Below are 17,191 nucleotides of genomic sequence, written 5' to 3'. Positions count from 1 at the left end.
GATTTTGATTTCTTTCTCATTCTGTACCACCAAACTCAATAGGACTTACTTCTGAGTAGTGAAGCATAGGATAATGCTGAAATTTTGGCATGGCTCAGGAGAGAGAGTTGTCCATACTCGTGCCTGGCTGAAAACCACAATCACTTTTTTTAAAAACCACTATTCACTTCTAGACCAGCTGTGCATTAATTTAGTGTTAAGATAGTGTTCTCCAAAGGCATTCTGTAGTACCCCTACAATTGTCTACACTTTCTGAATATACTTATGAATAAATAAACTGGCTGTATTTACACCTTACAATAATTGAATTAGGCAGCGCAAGATCCCAATATCTCAAGGACTGCCTCTCCACACATGAAGCCACCAGGACCCTGCATTCACCATGTGGGGCCCTTTTCTGTGCCTCCCCTCAAATGGAGGTGTGGAGATCGTGATATGGAACCAGGCCTTCTCAGAGGTGGCTCCATTTCTAGACTGCTCTCCCCAAGGAGGCATGCCTGGTGCCATCACTATCTGTTTCTGGGCAACAGGTAAAATATTTTTATTCACCCGGGCCTTTGGAGCCTAACTCTTCATATTTTTATGAAGGTTGAGCTAGATTAGCTCTTTTATGCATATCACTGCATTTTATGTTGCTTCTACTCTTTTTTTATACCTGTTTTCAGTGTTTGTAAGTTGCTTGAGGTTTTTTTAAAGTGATTATTAATAATAATAATAGTGTGATATCCTGACCATTCTCTGAGGGTTCCCCTTTAGGATATTCACTATGAATTAATGGAGTGTGGTGGGAAAGAGAGTCCATTTAACTTCAACAAGGAGCCATGTTGCACAGAAAATTTAGAAAGGATCACTTGTAGCAGGATGGTATTTTAAAGTCTTTAAAGAGCTGGGCTCATGATTTCTCTAGAGGTTAAATTCCAGGAGGAGAAAATTCTCTTGGACTCGGCAAGAGGGCTTGAAACTTATTCAATTAACCTAAATCAGCAACAGATGGGGTGAACAGGAAGAGCGTCCAATTCCGACATAGAAGCTAACCATTTAACTGAGATAGTGTGGCACTCAGACATATTCCGTTCCCCTTTGAAAGGGGCTGAGGGCAACCCAGTTAACTTTATTAAGTGAATGTCAAAACTCCCTTGGAGCACAAATTTGGGTTTAAAACAAAATTCAATTTTTTCAGTTACATTTTCTCAAAGAAATGACCACCAAATCAGGGACAGGAAACCTATGACCCTACCAGTGTCACTGGGCTACAACTCCCATCATCACTAACTGTTGGCCTTGTTGGTTGGAGCTAATGGGAGTTCGAATCCAATCATGTCTGGAGGGCCCTACGGGGTTCCCCACTATTGATCCAAATACTCATCACTGAGTAGAGCAAGGAAGGTGGCAAGGGTAATATTGGCACAGTCAGACACAGCATGCCCAGACTAGTAAAACATGGGACTCGTAGGTTGACACAGAGTAATGTTCTTCTCTGTAGTGTGTAGGACCCAACCTGCAATCACGTCCGTATTTAGCAAGCCAGATGTTTTTAGCACCCTTCACATATTAATCACATGACTAGGGTTCCATGCAATGATTGGGATTGTGGGATAAAGTTGATTCAATTCACATTTAAAGGCAAGCATACTGAATTTGCACTTTCAAAATAACATGTGAACTGAAATACAGTCATCCTTCAATATTTGCACTTCTCCAAATTTTGCAGTGCAGTTCTCCAGCTGATTCATGTGTACAAAAAATACATAGGCAAGGGTAAAGTGTGCACAACAATGCATATATTAGTGAAAATAACATGCAGAAATCCATTCTATTGTTATGAGCTGGGAGTGGGTATGCCAAGACCCTTCTCATTACTGGATCCAGCAAGTGTTAAAACTTAAGCAAGGATTCAACTTCCTAGGTTAGCTACCAATTAATTTGACATCAACAGTTCAAAAATACAGTGAGCAGAAAGACGGAAGGGAACAGAAAAAGAGTCTATCCAAGGTTTGTTTTTTCAAGTGAACTCTGTTCCTGGTTAAGTGAAGAGCCATCTTCCCTTTCTGCTTTCCTCCTTTACCATCCCATCCTCTTAAGTTCATCAAGGTGGTAAATGTGTCACTAGAAATCATTCACATGCTTAAATTGAAAGTGCTCCTTCAAAGCAAAACTCTCAGCAATGTCACAGCCCACAGACTGCAACTGCATCATGGACACAGTGGCAAGTTCCATGGATACAGTGGCAAGTTCCAAATGAAATCCAGGATGGGATCTTAACTATTTTGCCCTCTTGAGAAGCAGATTTCTGGATAAATGGAGCATTAATCTGAAGTGTTTATCTCAGAATTGCAGTTTCATGTGCTTAAAGGAAGGATAATTATCCACAGCCTGGCAGTATATCCTGGAAAATATTAACAGTGGAACAAATCTTCACTCTTATTTCACGTCACTAACTGCTACTAAGCATACGGCACAAAACTATCAGTAGGTCAGGTTTCTCAATGGCAAAAGCAGAAAGACTAGCAAGATATGGCAACTAATTTTCCCCAGACTACTTTTATTGGCCTGTTTATTACCCACTTTCTCTCCCTCTCTCTCAGAAACATTTTGCGGTATACAGCATTTTTCCTCCTGGGAAAATGTTGTGCATTTATGAGTCCTGGGGTTTGGATTTCATTTTCCTGCATTAAAAGCAGCGGGCATAAAGACAGCACAGAATATATGCTGCTATTATCTATATCTCATTTACCAAAAACCCATCATCATTTAGATGCTACCCCACATTTCCCTAATAACTTCACAAAGCTTGAACTCAGGGAAGGTATAGAGCAGGATAACAGGAGGAGGGAAAGGATTTATGTACACACGCACAGATGCAAACACGCTGCCTCTTATTTCCTCCGTATCCTAAACATTTGAGACAGGGGGGCTTGCCATTATAATTTACTTATTGCCCCCCCCCCCATGTTTTAATCTTGCAGCTTTTCTTCCAGAGATCCTGCTGCTTTCTCATTCCATTTCTGGTTTTTGTTTTGTCTCCTTAAGATTTGCGTTGTACTCTGGACTGTTCTAAAATCTATATGATTTGTTTCATTAGATAAAATCACCTTCGGTGTCTGTGGGACAGAGAGGCAAAAGGTTTTATAAATAAAGTAACTCAAAGTAAGTTTTCATTACAAAAGAACAGTATAAAGTTACTGTCTGAAACCAATGTAATAAAACACACTGTCTGCCAACTCTACTGCTTTCTTGGTAAGCCACATGTCTAACTTACAAGAAGTGGTAGATGCAGTCAGCAGACTAGATTGATCTGACCTTAGTTGACCAAGAGCCAATATTGGAGCATTCAGATTTCCCGATTGCATTGTTCCACTTCCTATAGGCTTCCTGGGTACATGATACAGCAGACAGATATGGTTTCTCTTTATAGGACTCAAGCATGAATAGAGTACTTTCCCACTCAGATGTGGTTCCTTATCTGTAAGATAACAACATTACAGTGGTACCTCGGGTTAAGTACTTAATTCGTTCTGGAGGTCCGTTCTTAAGCTGAAACTGTTCTTAACCTGAAGCACCACTTTAGCTAATGGGGCCTCCCGCTGCTGCCACGCCGCCGGAGCACAATTTCTGTTCTCATCCTGAAGCAAAGTTCTTAACCCGAGGTACTATTTCTGGGTTAGTGGAGTCTGTAACCTGAAGTGTATGTAATCTGAAGCGTATGTAACCCGAAGTACCACTGTACATGGAACTTTGCATTTTAAGGCTGCAAGTCCTATAATCAATTGCCAGGTAATATGCCCCACTGACCTCAATGGGACTTATTTCTGAGTGGACATGTAAAGAATTGTGCTGAAGAAGCATGACTATCCTGACTTCATTGGAACTGAAGCACTTGCAGATGGGCACTTGGAGCAACTTATCTTCTCGGTTGAAAGGGTTGTGATTCAGTCCCAGCTATACACCACATTACTCATGGTATCAGAAGACAATATTCTTAGAATCTTAGATCATTATGTTTAAGCCATCCAGCACTCTGAGTCCTGTCCTGTCTATCTAAAAAGGCCTGAAAGAATTCACCTCACCAGAATCACTTTAAACATGGCACACTTTCTCACACCATGCATAATTTCAATTCAGTTGTGAAGGGAAGCTCACACTGAGAATGGTGGTCTCATGAGGTCCAGGCTTTGGAGGCTACATTGGAGGTGGAGCGGGGGCGGGGGAGGATTGCCAGAGATAGTGGCGAATGATGGGGCCCAGCATCAACACCCAACATGGGAATAGCAGGGCTGACACTGGTTGCCACAACTTGCCTTTTTTGAAATGGCTTTCACAGAGGTCAGGTGCACAGTGAAGTTCCAGCCATGCCTGCCATTTTCATTATTCCCGAAGTACTAGAACAGGGAACAGAATGAGCAGTCAGGGCCACATTGGAGGGAGAAGAAGCAGTAAATAGTAACTGCCTGCCAGTTTCATGCCCATACGTATTTTATTAAGCTGGAGCATTTGCCAAGTCTTATTTTTCATACATTAAGTGGATTCAAAAATTGTCCATATTTCATACCTTGATAGTCTGTCTCAAACCATTTTGTCTCTTGGGACTGGTGTGGCCAAGATGTATTAGTTTCTATAACCTCTGTTACATTAGACAACAATATGAGTAGCACCATATGTAACCACTCCTTTTGACTTTCCGAATCCAAGAGTTCGTGAAATCATATAGAGTTCAGTGAAATGAGGCTCGAAACCCACAAATTTCAGGGATGAAGTCAAATGCCCAAACCATATGACCACTGTGATTGAAACGCTGGCACCAAATTGCAAGAATTTGTAACATCCATTGAAGCTATTTGACACAACTCTGTTTTCCTTTTTGAAAGAATTTCAATTACAGTATGATTTTCAATAAATAGGGAGTGTGGAGAAACTACAATAGAGACATACAGTCTGGTTCTATGATGTTTATTCAGATGTAAGCCACTTACAGTGGTACCTCTGGTTGCGAACGGGATCCGTTCTGAAGGCCCGTTCGCAACCTGAAAAGAACACAACCCATGTCTGCACACGCATGGGTCACGATTCGTTGCTTCTGCACATGCACGTAACATCATTTTGCACGTCTGCGCATGCGCGAGCAGCAAAACCTGGAAGTAACCCGTTCCAGTACTTCTAGGTCGCCATGGGACGCAACCTGAAAACACTCAACCTGAACCAAATATAACAGGAGATATGACTGTATTTCAATGGAACTTTGGACACTTCCAGACTGTCACTATTTTCAGTTAAATTCAGGTTGCACAATTAAAGTTCATTTGGAGCACTTGCACAACAAGCCCACTTCCTCCAAAAATCAGGAGAATGATGGAGAAATGCACAAGGTGGTTTTAAAGGCAGTTTAGATAAATTCATAGAGGCTAAGTCATGATGGCTCCAGTGTCAGAGGCACTATGCCTCTGAATACCAGTTGCAGGTTTCCCATAGGCATCTGGTTGGCCATTGTGAGAACAGGATACAGGACCAGATGGGCCTTTGGCCTAATCCACCAGGGCAGTGGTTTTCAACCAGTGTGCCATGGCACTCTGGGGTGCCTTGAATGATGGTCAGGGGTGCTGCAGGCAACACTGGCCTCTGTCCCTCTTTCTTTCTCTGATGCCTTCTTGCATCTCTGCCTCCCAAAGGGTTGCACAGATGTTTAGTGCAACAGCCCTGGCTATAAGCTTCACTTCTCTTTGGGTTGAGGCAGCTCAGAGACCAGTGACAGCAGCAGCAGCAACTACTCAAAGGACTCCCAAGGGGAGAGGAGAGGAGGCTGTGAGTACACTTCACAAGGGAGGGTGTTCGAATAAAGGTGAGAGGCTGCCAGCGCTGCAGGCAAGGGATAACATTACTGGACTCCTAAGCCCCACAGGAGTGCCACAGAAAGAATGTAGTTGGTCTAGGGAACCATGGACTCAAAAAGGTTGAAAACATCTGCACTAGGGCTATTCTTATTAATGGCCTCTGGCTGGTGATACATTTTCACTGTGGTTCTCAGCTTGGAATGAATCATCTACTCATAGATTACTTTTTTCAGATGTTGTGAAAGAGCTTCACAGCAACATTAAACATACACTGCATGTGACCTTTAAAAGTTCTTATAAGACTCCTATTTATGTATGTCTTATTTATTTGAAACTTTTATAAACCACTTTCTAAACAAAAATTATTCACAAAGTGATAACAGTTAACAAACACTATCAACTATTACAGTGTCAACCAATACTACAATATATGTTTAAAACAACCACAGTTTGTAATGCTTTCTAAAAAAAACTAGCACAAAAACAACAACCAGCCCTAAACCAATTGTAAATAAATCACACCACCATTTCTGAGGCCCAGTTTACATCAGCTACTAAAAGATGTGGGTCTTCAAGGCCCAGCTGAAACTTCCAAGGGATTATTTTGATTTACTTTGGATCAATCCTTCATAACAAAATCTACAAGATGACACTTGAGGCTCAAGCAGGTAACTTGAATAAACCTAAGAACACTTTAACAGGATATTAAGTATTCTGGAAATAAATTTTCCTTGACAGAAAGTTTTTAAATGTGCAGAGGTGGTGCTTTTGTTTTTGTTTTTGAAAAGGTGTGACAGCCATCCTGCAGAAGAAACTGAAATGTTCGAGAGGAAGAGGCCCACATTTCCTATCACATTTCACATATAAGACCTGCTGGCTGAAGAATGTAAGGTGGGCCACTGGTTTGACTCTTTCTCATTTGTATACAAACAGGCAAGGCTCAGCCACAGAATCCATTCTCACTATAAAGTGAAGAGCCCAGGAATAGGTGAGGTAATCACACAGGAAAGTGCCTCTGAGCATGTGCAGAGCACCTTTTTTTCCTAAACAACCATCACCAGTTTCTACATATTTAGGGGTAAGGAATAAAGACTGTGATGTAGATGGTACATCTCTCAGGCACACTTGAGCCATGGCACACCTCTTTATAGAAAGGAAGAAATGCACATAGCAGCCTTCATTATCTCAGCCTGAGCAGGCGTATCTACTAAGTCTGATTCAAGAAGCCAGTGGCAGTTGAATGTGGTGATATTGCAAAGCCATCACATTCTTAACTTACCATGTGCAGGCATCTCCCCGCCCCCCACATCCATACATTTGAATTGCTATAAAAGTATATCCTCACACATCTCTCCATAGTTCCGCCACCTACATCCCAACTTATTTACAAGTTCAGCCAAACATGGCTCTGTATATAGAATGTTTCCATACTGGTAGAAGAATGCAGAGCATTAGCTGGAAAGTGAGTATCAGGCTAGACAGTGCTGCATGCCAGATGCAGGGAATTTGCCAAAGAATAGCAGAAAATGCTTATAAATCTGGCATGATTTAAAATGAACCCACCAACCACCTCTACTACTCACACAGAGAAAGAAATCCTGAAACACACACACATCCATCATTAGAAACATATATATATATAACTTATCACCAAATGGCACCTTAAACCTAGGTTATGGTCACCACAACAGAATGTCTATGTGCTATTCCCACCCCTCAGTAAGATTTGTTGTTAATTTCATTTCTATACCGCTTTATATTTTAAACACATTATATTTGCAACACATTAAAACAAACCAGCCAATCCAGAATAAAACAAATTCAAGCTTCAAGGAAAATATTTCAGATCCTTCTCTGAGTATCATTTTGTTTTCCCCATATTTATTTACCTACTTAATATATATAGCTGACCCTTAGCAGAAGTACTCTAGGAAGCCAGTCTGGTGTAGTGGTTAGAATGTCAGTCTAAGACCTGGGAGTTCAGGGTTCAAATCCTCGCTCAGTCATGAAGCTCACTGGGTGACCTTGGGCCAGTCACAGCCCCTTAACCAACTCACAGGTTTGTTTTATGGATTAATTGAGGAGGGTGGTGAACCATGTACTCCTTGGAGAAAAAGATGGGATAGAAATGCAATAAATAGGAACCGCAGGTGGTGCTGTGGGTTAAACCACAGAGCCTAGGACTTGCCGATGGAGAAGGTCGGTGTTTCGAATCCCCGCGATGTGGTGAGCTCCCGTCGCTCGGTCCCTGCTCCTGCCCACTTAGCAGTTTGAAAGCACGTCAAAGTGCAAGTAGATAAATAGGTACCGCTCCAGCAGGAAGGTAAACAGCATTTCCGTGCGCTGCTCTGGTGTGCCAGAACCAGCTTAATCATGCTGGCCACATGACCCAGAAGCTGTACACCAGCTCCCTCAGCCAATAAAGCGAGATGAGCGCCGCAACCCCAGAGTCAGTCATGACTGGACCTAATGGTCAGGGGTCCCTTTACCTTTACCTGCTTAAGAAAGCTGGAGGGGCCAAACAGCTAGAGATGTAAGTCACCAGCTTAGCATCCACATGGTCACAAATGGACCTGCACCAGTTGCAAAATGTGCCTGGCGTCTGCGGAATTTCAAACACCGAATACATCAGTCTGTCCAGCAATGAGTATCAAAACAAATGTATTCTCTCTCCCCTACCCTAGCCACCTAAAGCTGTGTACACACCATACACCTGAAGCACATTTGAAGCACATGGAGTCCCCCCCCCCCAAGAATCCTAGGAACAATAGTTGCCCTCTCAAAAGACTACAATCCCTAGCATCCTTAGCTACTGTTCCTAGGATACTTTGCTTGGAGGGGTGGCTTTAAAGTGGTATATTTGTGTGTAAATGCTGGTAAGCTCAGGCGAATTTTGTGAATGTCTGAAAATAGAAACCTGGCATTGCACTGCATTTTGGACATACCAACGGAAGGCTGAAAAATCACATTTAGATAGCTATATGTGAGGTCTGCCACAAAATGTTGCAGCGTGGTAGACACATACCTACTACAGATACTATTACTTGAACAGGCACACATCTGTAGCAGGTTATGCCTACCCTCTGTCTGCATTCAAGACATATATAATGCCATGATCCCCCTTTTCCTCTCTGACAGCTCCTCCAACCACTTAGCCGATACTGTATCTATTTTAGCATTACTCTCATTAATTCTGATACAATTATTAACTTCAGAAATATGATTTCTGGTATAAACATTAATCTGTGTTTTCTTTTGCGCTGTTCCATTAATCTGATTTTTAGCCCCTGCCAGACTCAGTAAAACGTGCAGAGATGCAATGAGCTTAGTTCAGTACATAAGGAAGTCATCTTTAAAACAAGACTCTCTGGGGATCTCTTTTGGATATGATGTCATTTTTCTTTCCCCTCCCCATTACAAATATAGCACTGATCTCCTCTATGCTGCTTCTGGACTTGCTGTGTTGGATACAGCCTACTATTAGATTTCTTAAAACCTCTTATCATTTAATTTTGGAGACTGTCTTATTTTCACATTCCTATTCTCCACTCAGTCATTTCTTGCTACCTAACTCCTTCTAATTCTGGAAGTCAGTTAGCATTGTGGAAACTTACTGGCCAATAATTACTGGATTCATTACTTCATCTCTTCTGCAAAGTAGGATTTAACACTCAATTTCCAATTAATAATAACAGAAGTAGCAGCCCTTGATTTCCAATTGGCAATTTACCCTACAGCTATCAAATTGGTTTTAGAACACCTGAAAAATGGTGTGTGATGCTAACCTTTAACTTTGAGAAGCAATGGTAAAACATACTTGCTTGCCTGATATTCCTAGGATCTTAGTATTAAGGGTAGCCAGCACAGCACCTCAGTGGCGTAGCGTAGGGGGTGCAGGGGGGGCCGGCTGCACCGGGCGCAACATCTGGGGGTTAGGGTTAGGGGGCGCAAATCCACGGGTTAGGGGGCGCTAATCCAGGGGTTAGGGGGTGCAAATTACTTGCCTTGCTCTGGGTGCTGACAACCCACGCTACGCCACTGCAGCACCTTCCAGAGCTTGTTGGGCTCCAACTTCCATCAGCCTCAAGCTGATGGAAAGTAAGGAATTATGGGAGTCATAATCTGACAGCATCTGGATGACACCACATTGACTCTATGGAACAGGAGTGGACAAAGACTCTCTCTTTGTAAGGGTGATCTGCAGCTATAAGATCAACTTTGCACTTTTTTGGATTTATTCAGCAAACTCAGGGCCACAGGTTCCACATTTCCCACATGGAAGGGGCTTCCAAGTAACACATGTAAATTATGTCCGGCATACAAGGATTTAGCTGTCTCTGTATGCAACTGGGAGCCGTGTATATGCAGCAAACAAATCACATGTCGTTCACCATATGATCTGCACACAGGCTTCACTCTTGCCAACATGGCCTTGGCTAAAGGAGGAATCAGCGATTCATGGTTAATCCAGCACACACTATGCATTGCCCCTCTCAGCACTAATGGAGAAAGTTTTGATAATACTCCTAGAAAAAGGAGCACAGGAAATACCATAACCCTGCATTTTCCCCAGGCATCCACAACTCTTGTACAATTTAGCAAAGAGGGAAAGAAATGAAAATCCAGCAGCAAGCTGCAGTCCCACACTAGGAAGAGATGACACAATAGCAACTGCTCCAGAACCCATTTGTGATGTTTCACCAGAACAGCCCTTGAAGGACAATTGCAGAATCTACATTGTTATCCAAGTTTATTGCATGAATATGGAAAAAACATGTGACATAGGGGCTATTATTACTATCATTTCAGTTCACTTTGAAACAATTGAAAGCAAAGAATTGTGCCGATCAGAACTTTCTATTCCTTCTTAAGAAACTATTTGTTCTCCCACAGAAACAACAATGTGAAACAGAGAAAGTAACAATGGTGAAACTTCCTGCTGTAAAAAACTGGTTAGAAACAGCTCTTGCCTATAAAATCCTCACTCCTCATTCCATTTTGGCCTTGTTTATCTAGGCTTGTGACCTTCCACAGCAACTATCATTTTAAAATATATTGCTGCATGAAAAGCATCTTGCAGCCCAAGTCTATGAATGCTTACTTTGTAGTAAACTGTACTGAATTAAATGACACTTCATATTCTCAGTAGGTAGCAGAGTAGTGAAAAATTCAAACATTCCTCCCAAGGTCTGAGAGCCTCCTTTGAAGCAAAGACCTTTACTGAAGTTTAACATTCCAGTGGGTGTTTGCAATATGAGCAACTGAGGCAAAAGAGAGAATGCAAATATTTGGAATTAATTTTCCTGAATTTTTCCGTAGCCAAATTGCTAACACAAAGGCAACCTGCTAAGTTCTTACTAACAGGGTTACTCATTTCGTAGGCCCAGAACAAAAGATTGCTCACTGAGAAACATGTTAGCAAACTACCACAAACTAAAGGGTGCAATCTAAACTCCAACCCATAATAAATGGAAACAATGTTTAACTCTATCATTACCCATTATTATACCAAGCAAAGAAAGAGGATGCACTTTTACAAAAAAAAAGTACGAATAATTTGTGCTTGCTGCCTTAATTGGTCAGCCAAAATCCACTTGGTCCAATGTTGGCAAAAAAAAAAGTAAGGAGACCTAATTTCAGCTGCAGATCTATATATACTGTATTATCAAATCTACTCCCCATCTATGTGTGTAACACACAGTCTGGTTGTGACATTAGTTTGCTTCTAGCAATTCCGCTTTCTATGTTATAGAAATTTTTTGTGTGCATGATTCACATAAGGATCATGCTGAAATCACATTGATGTCACTCCTCTAATTCCAGAGAATGGTTGCCACTTATGGTCACACTGATTAAAAAGCAATGATTGAGAAGAACCAGAATGAACTTTCCCCCAAAACGTCCACTAGGCATCCAAAAGGAAGTGGAAGGCAATGCGAAGGAAAATGGGCATTGTTTATGTTGTCACTGCTTGACCCACAGAATACTAATTTCACCCTTCCTGTAGTTTAACAACTCAGCAGTTCCTGTATCTCTGTGAGGGGTAAACTACAGTTCCCCAGATACTTTGGGGGAAAGGTATGGAGTGTACACAGAGATGAAGTGTTCCATTAGTTCAAAAAGTGCATAGTTTCTCAACCCAAGTTGACCCAATAAAAAATCCCTTCCTTCTCAGAAATCAGTGCAGTGGTGCCTTTGTATATGCTAAATCATGTGTACACAAATGAAAGGGGAGCTAACAGGACTCTCAGAAGGCAAGACAATATATGCAAGTTAAGACAGATGGCATTTCCTGTTCCATTAGTCATTCCTGTTACCGTATTCAGAGAGTAAATCAGGTTAATTGACACAGCTGACATAAATATGCCTTTTTACAACTGCATAAAATAATAACTAAGAAACCCTAGCTTGATATGGCATAACCTATTATTTGTAACTTTGACCTAAGTAGGAACTTTATCACATATCTTAGCTTTCACTTCAGAGGTTATTATTATTATTATTATTATTATTATTATTATTATTTATATGTATGACAAATCACTTCACTTTTAGTTACTGGTCCTGATCCAGAGAAACACAAATTATAGGAGGATGCTGTGATCAAGCCACTGTGCTCTTGTTTTGCTTAATAGCTGGGCTGCTCTGCAGTGGGAATGGCTTCACCACAAAACCACACACAGTGCTGATTTGCTTTAGTAGGAGGGACATTAGCAGTGCACTCCTAAACTCACTTAACTGGGAGTGATCCCCATGTACTACAATGGGATGCATTTCTTAGCAGGGTGGCCAAGTGCTAATGAGGACAGGGCTCCACCAACTTCACTAGTTGTGTAGAAGAGGGAATTTTGCACAGGTCTCCTACACAACTACCACAGGTGCAGAAACACAGTTCTCTTTTGCACCTAGCTACCCTACCTATGAGTAAATATGCTGTAAGAATTTGAGGCCATCCACAAGGTATGTTATTCATGGAATGGCGGGCAGAGTAGGAGAGATGTAACAAAAAGAGGATTAGACATTGGTTAAAATGAAGCAAAGCACAACAATAGGGAAATAAATACAAATTATGAAATCTGGGAAGGATAGAGATTATCACATTTTTGTTCTGAATTAAACTGGATTAAATATCAGATGCTGGCTATTGGTATTATTGGATTTATTCATTCCTACATAAAACTAGGCAAGAAAAATCAGAGACATATAGGCAGATTGACACAATGCTCCATATTTTACAGATACTTGGTCTTGATTCATTTTACCTTGTTTTTAAAATGTTAATTCATCCTAACAAGGAAAAAGAAGTAGTAATATTTTTCCCATATCTATGGAGGGCTATAGCTCAGTGGCAGAGCACATGCTCTACTACTAGGTTTAGTCCCTGACATCTCCAGGTAAGTCTGGAAACAACTTCTGCTTGATACATTCGAGAGCTGTTCCCAGTCAACGTAGACCATACTGAGCTAGATGGGCCAATGGTTTGATTTGGTATAAAGCTGTTTCCTAGGTTGCTATTTGTTTAAGGAAGGGGTAGCTAACCTGCAGCCCTCCAGGGTGTTGCTAGGACACAACTCCCATCATCCCTGACCATTGGCCATGTTGGCTGAGGTTCATGGGAGTTAGACCATTGGCCATGTTGGCTGAGGTTGATGGGATCAGCACCTAGATGGTCATACATTTCCCACCTCTGCTTTGAGGGAAAATGTGACAGAGAGCTGCACTTAAAACTTAAAACAGGTATTGGGTAGCATGACCAATTTTATGAGTGTGCTTAATAGATAAAAAAATCTCCTGTTATTAACCCAGGAGAAGTTTAGAATCAAACCAGGTTGCCCTTACCTGGCCTAGCTAACCCCACTCACACAGTCCAAACCCCAATTCTCCCTCCTGACAGTTAGTCCCTATAGATCCTCACTGATAAATAGTCCCTATCTGAAACCACTCAGACAGTAAGAGACCCAATCTGCCCACACTGAAAGAAAGTCCCTCTTGACTGTTAAATTGTAAGCTTCCCCACTTAAAAACTCCTTCCTCTCTCTCTCCTCTGATCGGCTTTCAAAGGTTGCTGGGTAGCCAGGATGATCCAAGGCCTGTTCATCACAGAATGTTTTCACAATTCTGTTTTAATCCACATCTTATATTCTGAAATAATTGCCATGAGTTGTTCACATAATACAAATGCAGATTAAAACACTCAACAAACTCTTTATATACTATTCAAAAAAGAACACTCCCCCCATATGCCTTTATTATTCTGTAGCACAATACAAACCATGGTGATGGTTAAATGATGTTAAACAGCACCTGAATGAGCTGAGATCAACACTGCCAATTCAAATCTCACCCCAACCCCAAATTTGCTAGGTGACCTTAAGCAACCCATTATTTCTTGGCTTAAAATCAATGTTTTATGTATCATGTGAATCTGCAGGTTCAAGAGTCAGGGGAGACACAAGTATCTCACTAGGCAAGTTCAAGACCTGAACACTACCCTAAGTAGCCTTTAGGATCCCAGGGAAAATCTGGTACTATTTCACTTAACAATTCTTATTTTCTTCCACTAAGGAAAGAGTTGTTCTTATGGGGGAGATCATTATGAACTAGGCAGAATGAAGAATATATATGCATAGTTAAGTATGTGCTGTGTTCATTCAAATATAGTTACTGTCATCATTATATCCAGGACATGAGCCGATATACTGAAACACTGTATCTAAAAGTGCATTTCAGTGATAGAATAGGACCAAAGGGATTTGTAACAACTTACCGTTATTCTTCTGGCTTGTGTGTGTGACCTCATTGCTCCCTTGACTAAGCACGACAAGCACTTAGTTACAGCCCAGACTCAGATCCGGACATCAGAGGCATTCTGAGGGAAGTGGGGGGGGGCGTCTACCCCGGGTGCCATTCCAAAGGGGGGTATGACAAAAGGCCAATCCCAGATCGCCACGCACCCCCTGGGATGTGCACCACGCCCCCTGGGATGAGCACTGTTCCAGGTACCAGAGTAGGTTGCTTCGCCTCTGCCTGACGTCCGATTTCCCACTCACACCACCTATAAAAGTTGTTCCCAACCCACCCAGCCCTAATCCACTCTACACACACACAACTTTTCCAGGTCCAAGAGGCTGCTTCCCCAGGAGATACAAGACTTAAAGCAGAGCAGTCAGAAGTACAGTTCACTGCGTTCAGTAGAACTTGCTTTCAAGTAAGCATGCATAGGAGGACTGCATCCTCAGCTCAAGTTATAGCTGCAAGAATTAAAGAACAGGAAGAGGAATTAGTTGTGGTCTCTGCTAATATTATTCACCTTTCCTTCAAGGAGTTCAAGGCATGGTTTTCCACCTCCCCATGTTTGTCTCACAATAGCCCTGTTAGGAACTGACTGCCCCAAGGTCACCAGAGAGCTTCATGGCTGAGTGGGGATTTGAACCCTGGTCTCTCAGGTCCAAGTTCAACACATTAAACCACTAGGCCCTGCTGGCTTCCCACCATCCATCTCTGTAGGAGGGCTGAAAGTTAGGGTTTGGAACTTTGTGGTAAGAATAAAGAAGACTTGATGAACTTTTCGTTTCCATCTGATGCCAGTGGTTTGGAGCTGGGAGCAGAAGCCCTTTTACTGTACTTTCAGCTTAGTACATAGCACTAAGTTACCTCCAGCGTCCAGACACAGCACTCCATGGAGAGGCAGATTTTCATTATATTGTATCACATTATACTGCATCAAATAAGAAGCAGAAATCCCAGAACAAAACAAGGATGGGGAACAGGACAAGTTAGCCAAATTCAGTATGTCAGTGTTACACCATGGCTGGCAATGTCCCTTTGTATCCAAATGTCCATTTTCTAACTATTATCCGTGGCTAACCACCCTAGACTGAGGAGGAGGAGGAGGGAAAGAGGGAGGGGGGGAGAAGGAAGGAAGGAAGGAAGGAAGGAAGGAGCTGCGTTGCCATTTGTTTGTAAAATTCAATATACAGCAATGCTGTCTTTTGTGGTATGTCGTTTGGGTGTCAGTACTCATTAATTTCCATATCTGACTAAATAATAGCGGGTGGGTCCAGATATCAATAACATTTATAGACAGATCCCAGGAATCAAAAGAATCTTTTTAAAAAAAGTTTTCTTCCCAGACGTGTTATCGGTGAGGAGCAGCTGGCAAAACGGGTGAGCACGGTGCGTAAGCGCCACCTATCCTCCTAAACCGGGCAGTGCAAGTCGATTTATGGGAAGGGGAGAAAGAATACGCTCCCTCCTTCCTCATCTCCAAGTTGCCCTGAACCCCCTTCCAAGCAAAGAGCTAGAAAATACCCCGAAACAACCCGAACATTACGAGCAAACAAGCAAAGTCCGAGCCCCGGGTCGCATGCAAGGAAGACCCAAACGTGGATCTCCGGGGGGGACTCGCCTGCTGCCCGGCGTCCCTCCTCTTCCCTTCGCGCCGAGGTGAATCCATTGTTCTTCCCAGAGAGAGAACTGCCGGGCGCTCGCCCCGTTCAAACGCTGCCTCAGCCACAGAGACGCAGGCAGCCCTTTTCCTGAGGAGCAGAGAAGAGCGCCGCCGAAGAAGCTTCTCCCCTCCCCGTCCCCTGGAAAAAGCGAAACCCGAAGCCTTCCAGATGGCAACTGCAATCGCCTCCTGGGCTCTCCCGTGTGTAGGAAACGAGAGAGACCCTCTCGGGCCGCCCCGCCAGCCGGAGCCCGGCGTCTCTCCTTCTCCCTTACCTGGGCTGCTGCCCTGCGCTGGAAGAAGTGCAGATGTCGAAGATCGCCTGTTGCAGCTCGCCGGAGATCGCCTCCAGTTCTGATCTCTTCGCTTGGCCAGATGCAACTCTCTCTCTTCTGCCCCCCCCCTCAACCTCCCTCGCTTTTTTCCCCTAAAAGAGAATCTGGAAACGCGCGGGGGGAGGGGAGGGCGAGACAGAGAAATATGCCAAGACAGGAAGTGGAGACAGCGAGGGCCAGTGCGGGAGATTAATGGGAACCACCAGTAACCCGGCGGCCGGCAACGAAAGCGGCTCCCTGGGGCGAGAGGGCTTCTGCCGCAGCCCGCCTTAGCCCACGACGGCCGAGGGGGGGGCGGCGGGCGGCCCAGAGCGGGAAGCCCCGGCCGTCGCCAGACCACGGCGAGCTTCCCAACTTCCTCTCTCCCTCAGACTCCTCTCATCCCAAGGAAACGGGGGGGGGGGGGCGGGGGACTATTCTCCGCTCTTGGCTCACAGGATCAAGCTGGAACTGGGAGGAAGGGGTCTGCAGCCCCCGAGCTTCGTGGCAGGAGTCTGTTTACTGGGTTTTCACGGGGTCTCGTGGGGGGGGGGTCACGAGTGGCGCTGACCACTGGCTTGCTCTGAGGCGAACGAAAGAGC

At 43.3% G+C, this 17,191-nt stretch overlaps 1 protein-coding gene across 1 annotated transcript in view; it reads right to left on the bottom strand.

Moving 5' to 3' along the window:
* The window catches only part of DENND2B (DENN domain containing 2B), a 136,100-nt gene extending 119,110 nt beyond the window's left edge, over positions 1-16,990 (bottom strand). Inside the window, exon 1 of the mRNA XM_083724703.1 lies at positions 16,551-16,990. The gene's annotated coding sequence lies outside the window, so the exon portion shown is untranslated. The remainder of the gene's footprint in view (positions 1-16,550) is intronic.
* Positions 16,991-17,191: the final 201 nt, after the last annotated feature.

The sequence above is a fragment of the Podarcis gaigeae genome, assembly GCF_964106915.1.
Source record: "Podarcis gaigeae genome assembly, chromosome: 1".
NCBI classification, from domain to species: domain Eukaryota; kingdom Metazoa; phylum Chordata; class Lepidosauria; order Squamata; family Lacertidae; genus Podarcis; species Podarcis gaigeae.
Note: the sequence above shows the minus strand (reverse complement) of the source record. Positions and strands in the feature narration are given on the sequence as shown.